The following is a 23,828-nucleotide window of genomic DNA, read 5'->3' on the forward strand; positions in this document are numbered from 1 at the left end:
GAGATTACCAGGGAAAGGGGAGGATGCCACAGGATCTGGGAGGAAGGATATTCATACTCTGTCACTTGTCATTAAAAAGTATTAATTCTGAACATAGTAGAAATGATATAATTAATAAAAAACCACAAAGGAACTGCATTATACATTAATACTCCAGTCCATTGGAAAATGGTGTGAGGAAATTTCAAAAATATGGATGGTACCTCAGAAAAGTGGAACTTCAGCAGTTCCAAAGTAACCAAGGAGAAGAATTTGATGTCTGATTTCACTCTCTCATTGTCCACTTATGGGTCTAACTTATAAAGTGAGGTAAAGTAGACCCAGGTGCTAGGTGACATGCTAAACTTTGGTGGTTAAAAAAAGCCAATCAAACCCCAGAGACAGATCTTGATCAATTTCCCTGCCAGTCTTTTTATATTAACATGTAAATCACATATTAATAATTATAGTTCTGCAAGAGAGAGGCTTTGATTTACTCTTGGTAACTGAAGAAATTAATGAATGCACATTGATAGAATTGTTTTATTTCAGATACCACTTCCCTGAATCTCTTCAGCTCAGGGGCTGTCCTTTACAGTTCAGCAGGCTGATAAGCATTTTAAGAGGCTCTGCATTTTAGTGAATTTCAGAACCAATCGCTATTCTGAGAGCAGGAGTTAGTCTTCATTTTGTGAAGACAGCTTTTTTTGTGAAAGACAGCTTTAAATAAGCACTTAGATAAGTAAACTGCTTGGCTCTACATGTTCTGATCTACCAAACAAATGAGGCAAGATCCCAAATTCTCTATTCCATGAGAAAGCGGTCTGAGTTGATGTCTGCTAAGAGATAGGAATCTATTGGAGAAGTGAGTTGTATACATGCCTAAAATAAGAAAAATCATTGTTTCAGAGAACTTCAGAAGAGCAGAAGACTTGGAGTAAGAAATCTACCACCTTGAAAACCTTGCTCTACCATCTTGATCAGTCACTTTAAGCTTCAAATTCTTCAAAATAATAATCTCTTATCTTTTAAGAGGGTGCTAATAGAAACTCTTGACTTTATCTGAGAAAGACTGATGTTCATTATGGTGTCACCTTAAGTAGAACACTGTATTGGGAACAAAAGAAGCCAAAAAGATACTTTACCATAGAATGCATAAGGACAAAGTCAGGTTTTCAGTTTATTTCATGGAATCTGACTCCTCTGCAAAACACTGGTACACACACACTCTCTCTCTTTTTTAAACAACTCTATCATCTCCTGGAGCTTCCCTAGTGTCTCAGTAGTAAAGAACCCACCTGCCGATGCAGGAGATGTGGGTTCAATCCCTGGATCGAGAAGATCCCTTGGAGAAGGAAGTGGCAACCCACTCCAGTATTCTTGCTTTGGAAATCCCATGGACAGAGAAGCCTGGCAGGCTACAGTCCACGGGGTCATAGAAGAATCAGATATAACTTATCAACTAAACAACAACAACAATCATCTCCTAGTTGGCTTAGAACTAAACAGAAAATGCAGAAGCCACAGCCGTCAACTGTGTATGATACAAAGCTAGTAGAAGGTATTAATACACTGGATGAGGAACCAGTATCCAAAAAAATCTTGGCAGACTAGCATCAAGGAATCCAATAAGAGAAATTTAATGAGGGGTCAGTGTGACATATGCTTTGTTAACATAAACAAAAACAAAGCACAAAAATACACCAGCACTGTCCAGTGAAAATCAAGGGAGATGTAGCTTGTCAGTTACATATATATCAGAGGATTCAGGGATTTCATGTGACCTTGTAAAGCACAGCTATGTAAAGCACACATGAAAACAACTAACGCTGGCTTTTCAGTTGCATCAGCAAAACTAGATCAGAGAATTTAATGCAAGAGAGTGATAGTCCTGTTCACCTCTGCACAGGCTGGAATGTGCGCTGTACAAGCCCATGTCCCGTATCTCTACCCCCACCCCAAAGATCTCACATCATGCGTCATAGGTGTTGGATTTTCTCTAAGGGAGTATCCCAACTTTCAGTTGTATTCCACACATGCCAATATCATTTTTCCATCTCTAATGACACTGTAGATGTCCCTGATTGCTCAGTTGGTAAAGAATCTGCCTGCAATGCAGGAGACCCCGGTTCGATTCCTGGGTTGGGAAGATCCGCTGGAGAAGGGATAGGCTACCCACTCCAGTATTCTTGGGCTTCCCTTGTGGCTCAACTGGTAAAGAATCCACCTGCAATGGGGGAGACCTGGGTTTGATCCCTGGGTTGGGAAGATCCACTAGAGAAGGGAAAGGCTGCCCACTCCAGGATTCTGGCCTGGAGAATTCCATGGACGGAAAGTATAATCCATGGGGTTGCAAAGAGTTGGACACGACCGAGCGACTTTCACAATGACACTGTGAGGAACATCCTTGTATCTGCACATCTTGGCATAGTTGCCCAGCTACTTCTATGTGTTCATTATTTTTTTAAAAAACTGATGACTTGATCCATCCTGTTGGGTTCAACTTCTGGGAAGAGGTGATGATGACGATGAATGGTAGGAACAGTGCAGGTCTGTGTGTTAGCAGCTTGTACATGTCTGTTAATGCACGTATGTGTCTGTGTGTTATGTGTAGGGAATGGTAACTTGGTGTTAAGGGAGATGGAAAAGATGGGGGTGGAGGCAACTGTTCAGAATCAGTTTTAGTTAATGAGCCTTTTCTTGGGTCTTATTTTCCTATTCTATCAATATCCCCATACCCAGGTGAGACATTGCCATATTATATCTTTAAGGTCCCCTGCTCCTTTCAGATTACTGAGCTCCTTAAGCATTATGGAATGATTTTGGGTAGTAACTTGGCCCAATTTAAATCACTAAGTTGTGTCTGACTCCTTTGCAACCCCCTAGACTGTAGTCCACCAGGTTCCTCTATTCATGGTATTTTCCAGGTAAGAATACCTAAATGGGTTGCCATTCCTTTTCCAGGGGATCTTCTCAAACCAGGGATTGAACTCATGTCCCCTGCATTGCAGGAGGTACACCTTACCACTGAGCTACCAGGGAAACGCCCTAACAGATATTATATGCTCTTGGCTGGTTTCCCGGGCAATTTTAAAAGTGCTGAATACACAGTGGCCTTAGAATAAACGTTTGTTGATTGCCTGCCTGCCTGCCGCCTGCAAGTCTCCAGGAGTGGTGCCTAGCCGTGGAATGTCTTTGAAGCGCCAGCCTATGTTTTCCTCACAGAAAGAACACCTTCTGGTGGTGGTTGCAGGGAGAATAATGCCCTTTGTCTTGCTAGTGAACACTACACACCTCCCAAAGACCCAGCACCTGCAAGCCTGGGTAATTTTAGGTGAGGGCTTATTTCCAGCTTTTATAGAAGAAAGTTCTATTGGAAAAAAGTAATCCTTTGTTATTTTATTTTGGACGAGCTTTTAATCAGAAACATAGGCAGTAACATATGTTAGAAAAGGACATATGAAACATAGAACTTTGCATTTATAACTCACTATGGAAAATCCATGTTAAAGCAACACTAAATTTGGGGTCTTAATTGCACAGAAGTCAGGAAATTCAGATTCAAGTTCCCACAACAAACTTGACTCCATATGTACATCCAAGGAACCTTCCTGAGGGGGGTAACCTAATTATTTGGCAAAAAAAGTTATAAAATGAAAAGTGATGGAAATAATTTCTCCTCACTGCTACACTTCCCATCATCCCAAGAAAGATGGATGGCAGGCAACATTAGCTACATCAACTGCGCTGTTTTTAATGCACAGACATCCTTGGGTGTGTGCTTGGTGACCATCATGAAGAGTCATCACTCTGCAGTGCCGGAGCAGGGAGGTCCATGACTTGATGGTGTGCTGTTTGGGTGGAGTAGCCGGTCACCCCATCACCAGTTCTCCATCAGATCCTTCCCCACACCCTTCTGAGAGCAGCTGTGTTCCATGGGCACATGGAACATCACCCCCGCGCCATCCCCAGAGGACACCTCTCAGTTACTCAGATGCTCAAATTCCTGCATCTGAATGTCTGACTAAAGGGCCTTCCTAGACACACCTCTGTCTGGTCCTGGGAAGGCTTCTCAGGATAGCTGTTCCAGATTGCTGTCTTCTAGCTTTATTCCACTTGTTGGGAGATGGCGAGACGTGTGCTATTCTGGGTGGAGACATTAGTCATCTGCCCAAGGGGGCCTCAAGCTCATTATAGGTAAAAAGTGTCCATGTATTTCTCTTATATTGTGGGTAGTAGATTGTATGGAAGTATAAGTTATCCTGCCCCTTGGTATCAATATCCACACCCAACTATCATGTGGTGTATGTCCAGTTCTGTTTCTCTTCCTGGTAAAATGGTGCAGTACGTTCTGTTCTCCATGCTCTCTTTTACCTCTGGCCTGATCCCTGCTTGAGTTTCCCCAAACATGTCAACAAATATATGGGAGGAGAGTGAAGGGGGGAAGTGGGGAAGAGAGAGAGTATAATAATCTCTGAGTATTAAGTGCCGCTTATTTTGGGATGCTTTGTAACTGTTTGTGGTCCAAAGCCTCTAACTAATAGCCCAATCAGCTTGCTGTGATGGCTCTATCTTCCTCCTAAAAGAGAGTTCCAGGTCTGCCTGTGAGTGGTCTGGATCTGATGGTGCTCAACTCTGCTGCCCTGGGACAACACAGCCAACACATCCACCAATAGCCCCCCGGGCTCTGAGCACACTGAGAATCAGTGATGCCATTTGTCAATGGCCTGTTCTCATTGAGCAGGAAGGATCAGGAATAACCCAGGAGAGTCTCAAGATGAAGGAGCACCATCATAAATAAAAACTTCTATCATAATACAATCTTTGGTTTTTTAGGCAAACCATACCAGGGAGAATAAAGCTGTGCATGGGGAAACAAACAGAATGCAAAATCTTTTCTTTTGGTTGCATGTCTACATTTAAGGCAGTTTTTTTTTTTTTTATAATGAATGTCTACATTTAAGGCATTTTCAAGAGAAACCATTTATAATTTATGAAGATTCTGGTTGCTTGTGTGTTTATAAAAAGTTATGCCTAAGGAGAACTTTTGAGTTATGCCCAAGAAGATGATGAGTCCAGCCAAAAATGAGGAACAACATTTTTTTTTTCTGAGCAATGTGCATCCAAATCATGTTGATCCTCACATGCATTTTGAAAATCCCATTGATAACTGGTTGTTGAAGAATAAGTTTTCTGCACTCTTTTCTAATTTTTCTTTTTGTTTCAGGAGGTATGACCAACAGAATACATTAACTATTTGGTGCTTTTTTAAGAGCGAAACTACAGTCCTTTGCTAAGCTATCTTTTTACCTTTTCATTTCTATTGTCTCCATGGTGTACAAGTCAATAAACTGGATATCTAAATCTACTATTTTACTGCGTACAACCCAAGTAATAGGGGTGGTGGGGTGGGGAATATGGAACCATCTCTTTAAATCACATTGTCACAACTGAGTACCTTCTAAAAACACCAAATAGAAAGCTTTCTGGTTGATTTATTCATTGAAAATGGCCTGTCTAAGAATTTATCTTCTAACAAGCTTAAGATATCATTTTCATGATCTGTCTTCTTTTTTAGCCTAAGCAATTTCTTTTCTGCCTCCCAATTTCTTCTTAAGCAACTGCTTACCAGCGACTGACAATAATATAGTAGCTTGCCCTAAATCAGTGCCTTCCTTTTACACAACAAAGTTCTCTGCAGATATTAAACGTCTGAAGTAGGTGATGAAGATCATTCCCTATGTTTTGAAGGTGTAGGAAATTCCTCTGAAGAAATAAGTGCTAACTCACCTTGAGAGCCAGTGTAGACAAGGCATTGAATTTGATGTTGTTCTTTGTGGTGCAGCCTGACAGTCTGGGTAGTTAGAAGATGATGGTGGATAATACAAAAAGCAAGTAGAAAAGGCATAAAGGAAGGAAAGAGGCAAAAAGTCAGAGGGAAGGGAAAAAGATATATAAGAGGAAAGCAGGAGGGAAAGCAAGTCAGTTCAACTGGAGGTGGAAAGCATGCTCTACCCAAGGGGTCTGATATTGTATTTATTAACACACAATGATCAAGCAGGATCATTGTAAAAGAGAAGTGGATACAAGACTGAATCAAAGGACTCCAAACTCAAACAAGCTCAATTCCCCTTTTTAGAGAATTGTCCACTCCACCGTACTTTCCAGATAAGTTAATCACCAAAGGATGTTTTTCAATAATTTCTTCCTTTCACTAAATGCCAACTGAAGAGAGTCTGGATTTGGTATGGCAGATAGGGAAAGCATTGCATCTTGTAGGGTTGTTTTTATATGAATAACACTATATATAGACATTTTCCCACTTCTGTAAGGTTTTCAAACCATGCGTGGTTAACCAAAGGCTAACAAAATGGTTAACCAAACGTGTCACCCACTAAGCCCAGTGGAAACAGTGATGGCAGCTCCAGCAATGGGGAGTTGTTTTTCCATTTCTGTGACATATTCCACCCAGCATCCAGCCTGATTTCCAAGAATGGCATCATGCTTTGAAGAGCATATTGGAGGCTGCAAGCCCAGCTGATCAGGGGAAGGGTCATCTACATTTACAGACTATTGCTCATGTCAGAGAGTAGGCTTAATTTTGCACACTTTTCATGTGCAGAGATGGTAAGCCCTCTAAAAGGACTTTCTCCATTCCACTACTCTTGGCCTAATTTTGATCTCAGGTAAAACTCAGATCTAGCTAACATCAGTTGTCAATTAAGTATATTATCAAAAAGATACCACAGCAGATAACCTTTCACCCAGTGTTGCAGCTCTGGGTATAGATTGAGGAGTTGTTCCAAAGTTTCCACATTATGTAAGTGCAACTGCTGGGGATCAAGCCCATCAAGTGGGAATCTAGACGTTCACTCATAGAAGAATGGATAAAAAAATTGCAGTATATATATATGCAATGGAATATTACTTAGCCATAAAAAGGAATGAATCTGAATCAGTTGAAGTGAGGTGGATGAACCTAGAGTCTGTTATACAGAGTGAAGTAAATCAGAAAAACAAATATCATATGTCAATGCATATATATATAGAATCCAGAAAAATGGTACTGATGAACCTGTTTACAGGGCAGGAATAGACATGCAGACATAAGACAGACTTGTGGACACAGCAGGGGAAAGAGAGGATGGGATGAATGGAGAAAGCAGCACTGAAACATAGATATCACCATATGTAAAGCAGATAGCTAGTGGGGAGTTGCTGTATAACAGGGAGCTCAATCTGGTGCTCTCTGATGAAGTAGAAGGGAGAGGGAGAAGCTCAAGAGGGAGGGAACATATGTATACCGATGGCTGATTCATGTTGCTTTATAGCAGAAACCAACACAACATTGTAAAGCAATTATTCTCCAATTAAAAATAAAATAAAATCCATGTTCATATAAAAAAATAAAGGGCATAGACTGCTGCTACATTTTCACTTCCTTTCTTTCTTTTGTTCAAAAATATCCTTTGATTTCCTTCCAAAACCCATTCATTACAGGAAGTACTTCACTATTAGGCTCCCTTAGTAGGATATTCTTCTGGACAAGGAAATGGCAACCCATTCCAGTATTCTTGCCTGGAAAATCCCATGGATGGAGGAGCCTGGTAGGCTACAGTCCACAGGGCCGCAAAGAGTCGGACACGACTGAGCGAATTCATTCACTTCACTCAGTAGGATATTACATATTGTACACTTTATCATAAAGGACAATTGTCAATAGTCAAACACTCAACTTATTTCAGTTGTGTAACATTTGCTATTTAGAATAGGACTGTTTTAAAGATGAGCTGATTTCATTTCATTATTTAGCAGCTTTGAATCTTTTCTAGAAGTAGGAGGGATACGTACTAAAATTCATTTTATAAACAAATATATATTATATTCTTTGCAACCAACCCCAGCTATTTTCCCCGGGGTGGAGGTATGGAATCTTTAAATTAGATTCGAAGAAGAAAAAATATTCCAAATCTTAAACTCCCTCTGGATAAACGATATTGTCTTCCTTGGTGTTCTTGGATGGAAGACTGGGGAGATACAGACAGAAGGAAAATGAATGGAAAGAAGCACATATTCATTCTTTCAAGTCTTTCTTTTATCATCCCAAGTTTAAACTTTTTAAACTAGTTTCTGTTTTTTCGCTTAAAGATAGAGCATGTATCACAGGATAAGAATCAGGGACTCAACGAACATGTATTCAAGACACATGCTGAGCACACTGGTACTTACTACTATATTAAACTACCTTCTGAAATAACAGTTGTCCCTCTTTCTGAATCCTACTTTTGCACACTCTTCATGTGCAGGTAAACCCTCTGAAAGCACTCTTTCCATCCCACTGCTTAACATTAGTTGCCAATTAAGTATATTATCAAAAAGACACCTCAGCAGAGAACTTCTCACCCAGTGCTAATTAGGTAATTTTTTCCAAAGCTCTTGCCATTAGAATTTTGAAACAGACACTCCACAGTGAAGTGTGGAGATGGGGCTGTAAGATTATCAGCCTGGTTGATTTTCTTCTGAATGACAATAATTACCCAGGTAAGAGGCAAAACTCCTCATATTAAATCAATTTTGATCATTTCTGAACTTAATGGTTACAAAATAATATTAACTAAAATCTACGTGAAGTTAAAAGATGCTTGCTCCTTAGAAGAAAAGCTATGACAAACCTAGACAGCGTATCAAAAAGAAGAGACGTTACTTTGCCGACAAAGGTCTGTATGGTAAAAGCTATGGTTTTTCTAGTAGTCATGTATGGATGTGAGGATTAGACCATAAAGAAGGCTGAGCACTGAAGAAATTGATGCTTTCAAACTGTGGTGTTGGAGAAGACTCTTGAGAGACCCTTGGACTGCCAGGAGATCAAACCAGTCCATCCTGAAGGAAATCAATCCTGAATATTCATGGGAAGGACTGATGCTGAAGCTGAAACTCCAATACTCTGGCCACCTGATGCAAAGAGCTGACTCACTGGAAAAGACCTTAATACTGGGAAAGATTGAAGGCAGAAAGAGAAGAGGGCAACAGAGGATGAGATGGCTGGATGGCATCACTGACTTAATGGACATGAGTTTGAGCAAGCTCTAGGAGGTGGTGAAGGACAGGGAGGCCTGCTGTGCTGCAGTCCACAGGGTCCCAAAGAGCTGGACGTGACTGAGCGACTGAACAACAGCAGCAAATGTCAAGAATCAGACCAGATGATTGCATTAAATAATCTGTGAATTTAGATTTAATGTTGTTCAGAATTTGAAGGTTGGTTCAAAGAACACCCTCAAAACAGCAGACATGAAAACAAACTTGATGTATTGCTTATGTCTCTGGAGACAGACTCGGGTGAATTCTGTCTACTCGGAGAAAAGACACTTGTCAGGACAACGGAGTGAGACATTTCAAATGCAATTTAAGGTCACACTCTAAGTGCATTAGGAAAAACAGTGAGGCTACCAGTTTAAGAAGAAGGTTAACATGTTAGATGCACCTATGAGATTTGCATATCCCACACTGCCAAAATACATGGCGATTTAGGAATACGATGACTAAAAGTAACTGAATCCTTCACTCTTACATGCTCTTGGGGAGCACGGGTGATATTCATAGTTTGGGCTCTGATGCACTATGACTGGTCATTAAATGTTCCATGATATTTTTTTCTTTAATCAGAACAGAGTTTTAACCTGGCTCCATTTCAGCTAGGGTAATGGCAAAGATTCCCTCCCAAAGATTCCTTCTACCCCTCCAACTGGCCAACACTTGATTCATTTTCTCCTGCAGAATAAAGATCACCCAGAATGACTGGCTGGGCATAAGTGCAGCTCCTCCAACTCCCACTGTTTGAGGGAAAGTTGTTTATTCTTTCAGCTTATGTTTAATGAGCAATTATTATGTGCACAGTAAGATATACAAAGATGATTCTGCTGATTTCCAAAAAGATTGAAATCTAGGAGATTCCTTTATTCTGAGGTCCTGGGACATTATGGATTAAATGGGCTAGTTCTAGTGATATTTCAGATCAAGGTTAGATTGTTCTAACACGAACCTATAGATACCGCTGGTGTTCTAGGGCTAACTAGCATTTTCAGATTGTAGCATATTAAATATAGTTAAACCTGACCTAAACTGGGACTTTTAGTCATGATTCAATTCAGTGGTTCTCAACAGAGGGTGATTTTGTCCCCTGGGGGACATGGCAATATTTGGAGACATTTTTGACTGTTACCACTTGGAGGAGGGGCTGCTATTGGCATCTAGTGGGTACAGCCTACAAACACTACTGAACATTTAATAATACACAGGACAGTCTGTCACAACAAAGAATGCTCCAGCCCCAAATAACAATAATGCTGAAGTTGAGAAACACTGCCTAACCTGACTGCTAGGTTAACTAAACCAGAACTCAGTGCCAATTACCAACCAGTTATTTATTTTATTATATTGAAGGAGACACTAAAAGACCATTGTGATGTGGATATTAAAATGAGCTGCTGGTAAAATCCAAGCTAATAAAAAAATACCCTGTATGTGATATTTCCTCTCTGTCCTTATGAAATTCATCAACTCATGCTGGCTCAGGAATGGCAGTGATGAGAGCGACATGGAGAATTACTTTCTATAACCATTGGCCCTAATAACTGGAAGAGTTTGGGGGCCCATCTGGACCAAAACACAGACTACATCTTATTTATTTCTTCATTAAGATTTCTTTCACAGATTAAAAAACTGAGCCTTAGTGAGATTAAAAAGCCATTGTGGTTCCACTGCAAAGTTCAAGGTTGAAGGTAAATTCAAACCCAGGCCTCCCGACTGCCAATCCAAACTTCCTCTGGAGACTAATATGGGATTCAGCTGTGCCTCGAATTTAAATAAGAAACAGAGATGACATCTGAAAACACTAACAGCCCATGTGCTGTGTATTTTCCGTGGTGCTGAGACAATGCGTTCTGAGGCTGGCTACTTGTCAGGAGCCACAGCGATAGTATTAGCCACTGTGATCTGGGGGAACTAGGAGCAGAGTTTGTTAAACTGGCAGGCATCTGCATCTCCTCAGCTGGAGGTGGGTACTCCTGGTAGGATCTGCCACACTAGTAGGCAAGGGCAGATCCCAAGACTTTCTGGGGAGTGTTAGTAAGGCCTAACAATATTCTCCTTTCCCACTAGCAGCTGGGGTTGCTTCTCCCAGTTTTCTCCCTCTGGCTTAAATGGTTATTGGATTGTATTCTGTTATCTTTCAAATGTGGCTCAGGTCAATGTGCTAAAGAATCTGCCTGTAATGCCGGAGACTCGAGTTTGATTCTGGTGTTGGGAAGATCCCTGTATTGGGACGATCCCCTGGAGAAGGGAATGGCTACCCACTCCAGTCTTCCTGCCTGGAGAATTTCAAGGACAGAGGAACCTAACAGGCTACAGTCCACGGGGTCACAAAGAGTCAGAAACCACTGAGTAACTTAACACACTTCACTTTTTTCAAAGGTCTTTAAAGGGAATTATGTAAAGCTTCAGCCCTGAATTCTCCTTTCAGTAAATTCTTGGGTTTGCACATGGAATTTGGTGTGCAGGGTGGGAGAAGAGATACTTACTCTATTTGTCTGCAGAAAACTAATCCTAGTCGACTCTGAATTCAATAGTGAATTTAATACTTCTACTTTCAAATAATTAACCAAAATCCAGAAATTCCAATAAACATTCTCATAAACCTTTTTAGTACAGTCCACCTTGACTTAATCATTAAGAGTTGGGAGGAGGCCTTCCCTCCCACCCGCATCCTACTTTGTGTCTATAAAGAATTTTAAAAGGGGGGCCTGGAAATATGGAAATTGAAGTATGTACATAACTACCCCTTCTTTTCTCTTTTCAGATCTTCTGTAAAATAAAACAAAGTATTTTAAAGAAAAATGGAAGCTTGAATTTTCTGTCGCATGTTTTCTTTGAAGTGTTGGAGATGAAGCATGTAACCTGGGTGGTCACAAGGCTTCATGTAAGTTAGTTGACTCCTCTTTCAGATTTTTGAAAAAATCACTAGTATGCTCCTTGAAACTACCACCATCTGTCTATACCATTGGAATCTGCCTTATGACCAAGGAAATGGAACACAGCAGGGGGTCAGTGTATCTGTGTGTGTGTGCTATGTGTAGAGCATGAAGATGGGGTAAGGGATGAGGAAGGATACAATGGTATGTGATCAGGCCCCAGAAATAATTCACAAGTCTGACTGGAGATTTTCCTATGGCCCTTTAAACAGGATCCTTGTTGGAATTTTTGGATTCTGTCCCATGGAGTTCAAGTGCATTCTTCAGGGCAGCCAGTTACTGTTCCACAGAGGTGTGAATGTCCTGGAGTTTCACAAGCACAATACTTCACATTGTTGGTTCAGAATTACTTTAATTTCTCTTTCCACCACCCCACCCCCATCCCCATTAAGAGACTGTTGGATCCACAGAGAAGTCCAGCATAGCCAGGGTTGAAAATACCAATGAAAGCAAGAAAAAGGACTGTAGTAAACATTCTAGTGTAAGGCTATAATAAAATTTTTGCTTATTTTTTGCCTGATAATGATCAAGGTATGACTTTAGGAACTCCATGAAGTTTACCAAAAAAGCTTTGTTTTTCTAAAGAATGAAAAAAAAAAAAGGCATCATTTTATCTTGTCTTCATGCAACTGTATTTAAAAGGTAGTGGATTAAGGTTCTGCTCTATACAGACAATAAAGCACATATGTTCTGGAAAAAGTTCTTTGGAAGTGTAAGTGTTTGGAAGCCCATGAATCAAACAGATCAAGAACCCCTGCATTCCCCAGTCTACATCTGTTGCCAGTTCCAGACCATTCTCTGTGGATAACTTGTATATTATTACACAAGGCAATGTCCTAAAATGAAAGCACCTCTCAGAGAATTACGGTGTTAAACTGGGATATACAATCCAGACGCTTTCCAACACAGGTGAACCACAGGAGGTCTCCACCCCAGACAGAATGAGACGTAGCAGAAAAGCCCTAATGATGCCTCCACATGGATTTAACCTGATGGGGACTGTTTATTTATCTGACTTTGAGAAACTTCACTGGGGACCAGCTGAGAAATGAATAAGGAAAAGTCCTCTTAAATTGTACAGAATCTTTAATTCTGAAGAGTAGCTTCTAAACGTCAAAACTTTAACAGAAGTGACTTGATACTAGGTCTTAGGATACAAAGAAAAGAGGATGCGAGGAGATACCAAAGAAAACTGCCAAGGTACAAAAAAGGGTGAAAAGTGATTATCACTGCTTACATTCCTGAAGCTTCTGGAGAGCCCTTTGCATTCATTCCAGAAAGGCCCCAAAGCTGTTTGGCATTAGAGGTGGGCAAGAAAAAGCAGACATCACAACACTTTGCTCGCGAACCACATCACACTCCCCTCCCTTAATGAGAATCTTGTGGCTCAAAACCACAGGCTCATAACCAAACGTTCCCTGCCAGGGCAGCAGACAAATCTTTCTTTCCCACAGGCTGCCTCGGCATTTTAGCATCCCACCACAGTGCCTGGGCTTAAGGATCCATCATCAAGGGCAGCCAAATATGCTTCTCCACCCATAGCAACTCTGTCCTGGACCACAGCCAAAGTGAGAAGATCAGGGATGGGGTAAAATCCTATAGCAAAGCAAACGGAGCAGGAAGGCTGGGAGCAGTAAGAAAGGCTTAAAGTGGCTAATTTTTCCAAGCACCCCCTCCCTCCCTGCCTCCCTGCTGTGGGTAAAGCAGTGACAGATAATTTATCACACATTTTGATTGCATGCCAGCTGGCTGTTAAAAAAAAAAAAAAGAAAGAGTTGTTTATTAATTCAATTAGCTGGCTTATTTATCAGGGCTGGGTTAGCAGGAGCGGTGAGAAGGCCAAGGGATGTCCGTGTCAAGCTGTCTCTTGCAGGCCCTACAGGCAAATGCAGACACGCATTCTTACCCTGCAGGACTCGGAGTGTCGCACTCACTAGCTGTGTTTACCCTGAATGCTTGGTGTGCAACAAGAATGCCCATCAACTGTAATGAAATATAGAGGTGGGAAGATGCTCAGAACAGGAAAAAGTCATCTGAGTGATGACAATCATTAGAACTTATCACCCATTCAGGGGCCATTTTCAGAGACAATATGGTGTCCTTTCTGTACTCATTTTGGTGGTTGCTTTTGTTGCTCTCTCATTCACTGGTGGATATTTATACCCAAGGCTGCCGGTGTATCAGCAGTTTGTCCAGACCAGCATGGCCCAGGATCAGAGGAATCATTCATTCATTCAATAAGTGGCTTATTAAAGAAAAACTAAGTAAGTAAGCTGCCTTGTGCCAAGATCTGTTTGTGGCGCTTTTTCTGAAGTCACTGGTTAAATTGGATCTTCATGTGGTACATAAGATTTGAGCCCCATTTTACCATGAACCAGCTATGGCAGAGATTTTAATTGATTCACCCAAGGTTTCCCTCAACGCTCTGAAACCAGGTGTTCCTCAAGGTCCCCCTCATTTATAGCAGCTGTCCACACTCTTGACCCTATTCTTGGCCAGTCTATGCCAAATGTTTATGTGGTGACCCAGAGGGCACATTTTCTGTGGATCTGGTGGGTGGCAAGCAGAAAAGAAGGGGGAAAAAGAAGAGATGTCTACAATTTTATTTCAGAATAACCTAATCATAACAAATGGTTATAAGGTATACATTTGGGGACTTCCCTGCTGGCCCAGTGCCTAAGACTCCACACTCCCAATGCAAGGGGCCCAAGTTTGATACCTGGTCAGGGAACTAGATCCTACATGCCACAACTAAAGATCCTGCACACACCAGGGAAGATCAAAGATCCAGGGTGCCACACTAAGACCTAGGGCAGCCAAATAAATAAATAAATATATTTTAAAAGTATCCATTTGATTTTGCTTTCATTCAGAATGAAATCAGCCTTACAAATAAAGTGTTTTACAAATTTGAAGGAAGATGACTTTAGGACCAATATATGTCTACTAATTTTCACATATAATTTAGAAAAAAAGTGATATTTTAGATAAAAATAGAGAAGAGGAACCATAATATAAGGATGTGATAAATAATTCTGGTTCACCAGCTAGTTAATCAGCATAGTAAATGTGACATGAAGATGGTACCAATGATAAGACCAAGTCAGCCCCTTTAGTGGGGACATTGCCTACTAAGGGGAAATGTGATGTGTGAGCCTATATAATGAAGGCTAGGCCAGAGCGTGAGATAAGGGAGACACCTGAGGATTCCACTGAGAGTGAGGATTCTGGAGGTCTGTTATTGCTAGCTTTGCTGTCTCATGCTAAGAGTTAGAACCTCTTCACTGTTCATATCAACCGCTAATTTTATGGGGGCAAGGGTTTCCCACTAACTTTTGGAAATGACTAATCATCCTTATCTTTTCTTTCTTTCCTCCATCCCTCCTTCTCGTCTTTCCTTCACTTGAAGTGCCAAGTGAAACAAAACCTCGGGTGCACCAGAGAGGTCTGCAAGACCTCAGAGCAGTATCACCATGCCTCCACTGGCTCCTCTATTCCATACAGTCTGTGAAAGAGCCTAAGGTACCACCCCCCAAGTCCCGCCACTGGCTAACTCAGTCTCCGGCTCGCTCGTTGAACTTGACTTCTCCATCAACAATTTGCTCATTTCTAAAATTCCCCAGGGAATACCAAATCCTTAATTCAAACTCTTCTTGACATTTTTAACACGTATCTTCTAGCATTAACCGCCCCCACCAAAATGTCTATTGAGTTGGATAAAATCAAGTGGAGTTAAATTCAATCTTCCTATTAACATCTTTTGTTCCTTTAGCTGTGACTAGTTGGGAGTTGGTTCTTTCAAAAATGGGAAGGAAGTTTATGTGAGGGTGCACCAGCGTTTCTTTCATTTCTTTTTATTTTCAGATTAAATTAAGTAAAAAAAAATTTTTTTAAACTGATATAATTTATCTAACTTTCGACAGTCTAGTTTTGATACATGTTCGGATTTACCAGTTAAGCATGCCAATCTCCATTTCTGCTGCTGATGGTGTATCAATATGAGACTTTACAAAATTTATATGATAGTTATATCTTGAGATGATGAGGACAACATAACGATCATCCTGACAGCATTTCCTTAACTTTTATATCTTAAAAGATGCTATGTCAAACTTTCTAAAACTTTCTTCAGCAGGCTTAATCAAAAACATTCTTGCTATATTTCCACCAAAATAACAGACAGCTATACATGTATGCATTCACATCTATTTTTAGTTTAGTTTTTTCATATACAGGAAAAATTGCTTAATTTAAAGTTTCACATTGTTGAAGTCTCATGTCTTTTTTGGATTCAGCAATGTCTCTAGTAAAAGTCAGTTTCTAAAGTTCATTTTTCAAATTGTAGAAAGGCCCAAACCCTCTGCCTTAGCACAGTTTAAGCACCAAATACACTACTTCCAAAAAGTAAATATGTTGTATAAAACAATAAACTATAAAAATTTCATGGAAGAATTCATAGCTACTCTTGGTAACTATCTTGTCTGACTTCTCAATTTATTTCAAATGATGACATTATACTTTTACAAAGGTGAGAGAAATACCCTAAAAATGAGGAAAATATCTTTATATTGTGTGGTAGCCACTTTAATGCTGAAGATCTGTCACGTTGGGTTAGAAAGGCTGTGAACAACTTATCCCAGAGCACTGCTTGAACTTCTACAAAGGTATTTCTCAGATTAAATTCTAGACTTTACTTCCAGGAGGTTCTTATGACTAAAGACAAATTTTACATTTCAAACTCAATTCCTTTTGGAAAAGGAAACACTGGGAGATAATTCCATTCATGGAGATTTATTAAGACCACATATCAGCATTTCAGAAATTCCTTTACCCATCATAGTCTGTTTAATGGCCCTGTGCAAATAAGATATAATCTCCATCTAAAGCAGGCAAGTGAGGGATTTGTCAGGATTTCTCTTCATAGCTTCCCTAGAGAATGGGTATCCCATCTGTGTCGCTGAATGGAAGATAATCAAAGGGCACTGATCTCTCCAAATGGGTTCATTCATGACTGTCTCCGGATCCTATAGAGCAGGAAAGTCATTGTGGCTATACTCTGGCCTCCCATACATTATAATGCAGCACATCCATCTCTTCTTCAGGATGGAAAATGTTTGGCACTTTGGATGTAAAAATGTTTGGTCTTTTAGGATGTAAAATGTTTGACATGCATGAATATCCCTCCCCTCAGAGTTCAATGTTACAAAAATAATTATATTCCTCAAGTTTCAATTTAATATGCACTCAGAATCTAGCCCTATGTTGACTAAAACAGTTTGAATCTGTGTTATTCTTCTGCCATCACAAATGTAAACCATAGTGCAAAAGGGGAGAAAGTAGGCTGTAGCTACTGAATGCTGAGAAACACACAAACACACACTGTCTTATATGCTGGAGATATGCTTCAGTATATTTCAAAGAACAGCAGTGGAGAGAACCACTAAGAATCCGAGTACAGGTGCTCTAAACAGGTTTGATTTTGAATAATTCTAATATGGCATTAATTATGCCTTTTCTATTACTCAATTAAAGGCCATTGCCTTCATTTAGGATGGGAAAATTGTGTTTGTGTGCTATAGAGGATAGCCATCAGGGGATGGTCTGGATGGTTTAATTGACGTTCAGCTTCCTCCTCTTATGTCAAGGCAGAAGCGTTATACTGCAGACTGCAGTTTCGTTGCCTGAGATAAAGGAACCAAACCGACAGGCTGGCGGCATGGGAAAGATGGCAGGCAGTGAAGAAAAGCCGAAGACCTGGCTCCTACCTTCAAGAAACTTACTGTCTAGTTGAGAGAATAAAGAGTGTACATATCAAAGCCCAAGCACCAATGGGAGGGACAGAAAATAAGAGTTAGAGAGCTAACAGCATCTGCGGTGGCAGGAAGGTGAGTCAGAGCTGAACAGTTTTCAGCTGGATCTTACAGGATGCTTTGAGGCGGATGAGTTCTAACAAGGCTTAGAGACCTTATCTAGATAACCAACCATATGACCCTCTTGGAGGAATCCCCTTTGCTTCCTCTATTCATTACCAGCACTCCTTTGGTGACTCCAGCTGTTGACTACGTATGTAGGTTTACTCATCTCTTTCACTAACTAAAAGCAGGTTATGCCTTTGGTCAATTTCATCTATTAAACAGAAAAACCTGGACACAGCCACCAACTGATGTCAGTCATGGTAAGCAGGCTTGGATGAGGGAACCAGCATAATTTAGAAAAATGCATTTATTTGTGTCATAAGAATACTCATTTTTCTCCCTTCTCCTTTACCTAAGACAGGTTATGCAGAAACTAATTCGAGTTAATAAATATCCCAGGATAACAAGTCTGGTGAGCCTGTTTCTTTGATTTTTAAACTGCGGACTTTTTCTTTTTTTTTTTTGGTGTCTACCCACCCCCCTTTCTTTTCCTCTGAAGCAGAGCAGGATATGGCAGGCTGCGTTTCAAAACAGTACCCTTTACTCTTCTTCCAGGAAAGAACATTTCAAATAAGGTCCTAAAGGCTCATACAGTATTAGTGAGCACACATACACCTACACATGGTTGACACTTGCCAACTCCTGACATGGGAATTCTCAGAAGCACACCAAAGTCTCTGTTTGATTTAAATTTATTTTTAATCACATAAAGTCCAATTTGGAAAATTGATGCATGGGATTTTCTGAGTCACCAGAAGCTCCTCATAAGATTGCAAATGCAGTGAGAAGGAAAAACTCTTTCTTGGCATGGCTAGTATTTCATAACAACAGTAAAAATGTTTCAGGAGAGAATGAATGAGATGGGCTTTAAAATCTATAAGAGTATGCTATTAAATCTTAACATAAAATCAAGATATATTTGACTCATGGGGAAGAACTGAAGGGGAAAAGTAGTCAGCATTTTGAAGTAAGTTTATTTTGCTAACTTTTTTCTTCAGTCTTGTTTAATTACCCAAGTGATATTTATTATTCTGGATTATATTAATTAATTATAAAAATGATCTTTATTCTCTACTCCCAGTCATTTTTTGGTTATTGTTTTTGGCAATACACTAGGACATTTTCCATTTCCTTAAAGAGTTTCCAAAAATAATAATGATAAATGTAATTTGAATTCATTTCATACTCATACTCCTTATTACTTATATGCCCATGGAAATTGTCCCTGTATCTGTAAGTGGTTTTCATGAAGGAAAGCACGAAGTTTTTATTAAATTTAACTAGTGTTACATATCCAACATGATCAAGAATCACAGATTTATAACAATAATCAGTTCTAATAACCATTAGTGATATTCTAAGAGGAATGGTAGGGATTATATCTTTAATATATTAATACCCCAAATCCTTAAAGTGTTATTTGGCCTCTTTCTATGCACAAGCTACCATAATCCTCCACTGTTAAATTAAAACCAATTGCTTTGTCACTATTAGACATAAGTATTAGGCAGCTTTTTAATTATAATTAAATTACAAAGTACTACTAGAAAACTATTTACATGAAGATGTTTTTCTCATTCCTACAAGTTTCAGTATTTTCTTATGAAGATTTCTTGTTTCCTATTCTTTCCATGAGAAGACTAGGTAACTTCTGTACGCCTGGGTCATCTTTCCCACCAAAATGTGAAAACAAGTTAAAGGCATTCACAATTCAGCATGGAAACATCAACAAACAATACAGAAAAGATCAACAAGCTGTCCTCCATCAGGGGGATGGCCCCATAAATCATAATACATTTATATGAAGACATGTCATTAAGCCAGAGAAACCATATTTTCAAAGAATATTTAAGCATAGACAAGAAACTGAAAGAAAGTAGTCATCTGTTGAAAGTAGTTGAAAGTAGTCATCTCTGAGTAACTGGGTTATAGGTTTTACTTTTGTTTATTTTTCACTTTTTTTCCTATATATATTTTCTGCATTTCCTAAAAATTGTTTTTTTGGCATTAACACGTGCCTTTTAATCAGAAAAAATAAACACAACTTAAAAAATTCACCAAGCATCAAAAAATTTAAAAGAAACAGTGCGGAGGCTTATATTTGTGCAATTAAAAAAAGCCTCCAAAACAGAGATGAGTCACAAGTTCCAGAACTTTTGATGGACAAACATCTGGAAAGCAGATTAATTTGTTCTTGTTCTGATTGTTTTGTGGTGGTATTTGCAGGACTTCACACTTCCCACTGTCATATTTTTTGTTTTCATTCAAATATGAATTGCCTACACTATTACTATGATGCAGTTACATGGAAAATTCTGTATTTTAAAACCAGGGGGTATTTTTGTGCTCATTTTTTTATACCAGAGTCATTTAAGTTTGCTAGATAAAACAAACTTGGGAGGGAAATTACTACGAGGATTTTTCATTACAATGAAACCATGCCAAATTGAGGTTAATATATAAATGCAACCTGGAATGACACTGCTTCATTCACAACTGAAAGGGTAAGAATGAGAAATTAATTTAGAGAAATACAAGCACAGTGGCACCAGGGGATAATACAGTGAGGTCAGACATTGTTTTAAAATGTAGAACATCCAATGGGAGACCACACTGATAATAAATAAGCTAGGAATGTCTTTGGAGTGTTGAGCTTCCGTATAAGGATCTACTATGTAAAATGGTACAGCTGCTCTGGAAAACAGTTTGCCAAGTCTTCAAAAAATTAAACACAGAGTTACAGTATGACCCAGAAATTTTACTCACAGGTATATACCCAAGAGAGTTGAAAACATATGTTTACAGAAAAACTTGAACATGAAGGTTCAAAGCAGCATTATTCATAATAGTAAAAAAATAGAAATAAGCCAAATGTCCATCAGTTGACCAACCGATGTATAAAGTGTGGTATAAATATAATGGAATATCATTTGACAGTAAAAAAGAGAAAAAGTGCTGATACATGATACAATCTTTAAAAGGCTCATGGATGAACCCTGAAAACATTATACTAGGTGGAAGGAGCCAGTCACACAAGACCACATACTGTATGTTTCCACTGATATGAGATATCCAAAATAAGCAAGTCTTCAGAGACAGTAAGTATGTTAGTGGTTTCCAGGAGATGAAAATGGGAGAAGAAGGAGTGACTGCTATTGGATAAAGGCTTTCCTTTTTTTTTTTTTTTTCTTTTTGGGTGTTGAAAATGTTCCAAAATTAGATAGTATTGATGCACAACTCTGTAAATATACTAAAAAACCACTGAACTGTATATTTTTAACTGGTAAACTTTATGGTATATGAATTATAGCTCAGTTTAAAAACTTTTTAATTCAATCACATTTTATTATTATGAGATGCAGTTCCTTCAGATGAAAAGCAGAGATAATGCGATTTTTCAACTTTTTTCAAAGAAGTTTCAAATTCTAGACTAAAAAATTCAGAGTCTTGTGAATATATTTTGATAGAAATATAGAGATTAAAAACAATTCTGGTCTTCTCTAGTGAATGAGAATGGTTTTTAAGATAGCACTGCTTAACTTTCTAGTCAAGGGAACTGCGGGATCTAATGTCTAAGCTCATGGGACAGTTACATGGTGTTAGTTTCCTAATTTATTTTTTTAAAAAGTGATACCTTCTGGCTGTCTTGTAGGGATTTGATTCAAAAGAACAAACACACATGGATCATAGACTGGCTTCATGGGATTTTAGCAGGGATCGCAACAAATATAAAGATGAAGAAAACAAGGTCTTTGCCCTCAAGAAAACTTTAATCTCATAGAGGATAAAGCAATATATAAATAAATAATCTTAAGATACACTAGTAGTGTCATAATAGTGATTTAGAAATTTTTATGGGCTCAGGTGAAAACACTGTAAATGTGCACCAACAGAGATAAATAAATTTTGATGATGGAATACCGTATAGCAGTAGAAATGAATAAACTATGAAAATCAACATGATAAATCTGATAAACCTAAATGTGAGCCTCCTCTTCCTAATAATCAAGTTTAAAATAATATTAATATAAAATATCTGATAATGTTTTTATATAGAATATATGCTTATATCATATATATATCATATACACTATATTTATATTATATAAAATATGTAAAATATATCATTATATGAGAACAACCATGGGAATAATAAATACTAAAATCAGATAGTGGTTCTTCTAGTACTCAGGGGGTTTCTACCCCTTGGGTGCTGGGCAAATTGGTGATGATCGTATTATTTCTTGTATGGTTTTGTGTATCATTAACACTGCATGAAATTTTTAAAAAAACTGGATTAGAGAAAAATTTATAGGTCAGCGGCTAGTGGGTGAAACTAGGGGATAGGAGAAGACTTCTAGGAGGAGGTGCTTGAACCAGACCAAAAAGGATGCATGATTTTCACAGGCAGAGAGGAAGGGAAGGCACTGTGGATGAAGTGAACAGTGTAAGCAAAGGAAAAAATAGCAAAGTTTTGAAGTTAGGGACCACAAGGTTTCCTTAAGCTACACAAAGCATTTTAGATCTCTAGCTTCTTATAGGTTTTTCAACCTCAGGACACAAAAGAAAAGATTTTCATGAATACATTAAAAACAAAACCTAACTAGAATCTCAAACAGTGTTTGGAGAGTGGCAAACTTGTTTTTTCTTTTTAATAGTGAGAACAAGTTGGGATCCCTGGAATATACCACTTGGGAGATGGTGGGAGAATAATTTCATCCACAAGTATTAAGTTGTTGCCTGAGGACAGCTGAGTAAACAGTTTGCTGAAGTCTGTTTGAGGACTGCCAGCTAGTTACACCCATAATTTCATCTCTATTAACAAAAACAACTCATACTGTTGCAGTGCCCTGCTTTGGCTACCCCGTGGTTTGCAGAATTTGAATTATGGAGTGTCACTTGAGTAACATTCTATAGCAATGGGGGCTGTGTTTTGATGTCCTTTCGTTACCCACCCCCACTCTGCTGATTTATGGCAATGCACGCAGAGACTTAAATCAAAACTCAAAAATACGTGTGAAATAATGCAAAACAGAGTCTTAGGGTTGGCAATTCTGTAATTATACCTAAAGGGAAAATAATTATGTAATACCTTATGGCAAGAGTAAGTCTCAGAATAACAAATGTCCATACTGTAAATGTAGAATTCTGGGAAGAACATGCAGGGTCTTTGAAAAGAAGCCGAGGAAAAAGTTGCCTTTTAAAAAGGACCCAGAGACAACTTTGTGAATGATATTTGGCCTCTGATAATGCTCTCATGGTCCAGGAAATAAAGGCCCAAGTAAGTGAAGTGACATGGCCCTGAAATGAATCCCCCTCTCCTCAAATGGGACAAAATTCCAGTCATTTATTATCTCAGCTCAGGCTCAACTACTACTTGCAGAAGCCATTGGTTTTTATCTACCAGTTAAAATTCTGAAAGTGTGAAGCAACTTATTGATAAAAAACAGAAAACTCCCCAAGTTTTGACACCAACTATGAAATGGAAACAACCAAACCAAACCAAACCAAAAAGTCCTCATACTGGATAACTTTCAGTTAAAAAAAAAGAAAGATGAAAGAATTCCTCAGTGGTCAAGAGCATGAAACTCTCCCCTCTGTCTATCAGTTAATGAACAACCTCTGAAGTAGATGGAAATATGAGAGAAATGACCTGGGCAATATTCCAGCTTAAATCTTCATGTTGGAAAACAACTCTCCATCCACCCCTATATTGTAAAGCCCTGGCATGGGAACTGAAATGAAAGATGCTAGGAAAAGATTAGGTGACTAAAGCTCTTACAGGCCGACTACATTCATTAAAAATTAGCTCTGAATTTAAGTGTTCCCTAAGTCCCTCAAGCCATTCACTAGGGTGGAGCCATACTAGGTAAAATTGTGTGAGCTCAAGGTGTCAGTTAAAACCACT

At 39.0% G+C, this 23,828-nt stretch overlaps 2 protein-coding genes across 21 annotated transcripts in view; one reads left to right on the forward strand and one right to left on the reverse strand.

Moving 5' to 3' along the window:
• The window catches only part of TRIL (TLR4 interactor with leucine rich repeats), a 158,906-nt gene extending 140,579 nt beyond the window's left edge, over nucleotides 1-18,327 (forward strand). For 4 of the 13 annotated variants that reach the window (XM_069586731.1, XM_069586730.1, XM_069586737.1 and 1 more), the window contains 3 exons: nucleotides 11,834-11,953; nucleotides 14,174-14,269; nucleotides 17,651-18,327. The gene's annotated coding sequence lies outside the window, so the exon portion shown is untranslated. Of the gene's footprint in view, nucleotides 1-888; nucleotides 4,860-5,206; nucleotides 5,346-11,833; nucleotides 11,954-14,173; nucleotides 14,270-15,414; nucleotides 15,528-17,650 lie in introns of those variants that run through there. The other 9 variants (XM_069586738.1, XM_069586739.1, XM_069586744.1 and 6 more) reach the window with 5 other exon arrangements.
• CREB5 (cAMP responsive element binding protein 5) overlaps nucleotides 1-23,828 on the reverse strand; it is a 434,235-nt gene that overhangs the window by 23,588 nt on the left and 386,819 nt on the right. The window lies entirely within an intron of this gene.

This window comes from Ovis canadensis, chromosome 4 (genome assembly GCF_042477335.2).
Source record: "Ovis canadensis isolate MfBH-ARS-UI-01 breed Bighorn chromosome 4, ARS-UI_OviCan_v2, whole genome shotgun sequence".
In the NCBI taxonomy this organism is placed as follows: domain Eukaryota; kingdom Metazoa; phylum Chordata; class Mammalia; order Artiodactyla; family Bovidae; genus Ovis; species Ovis canadensis.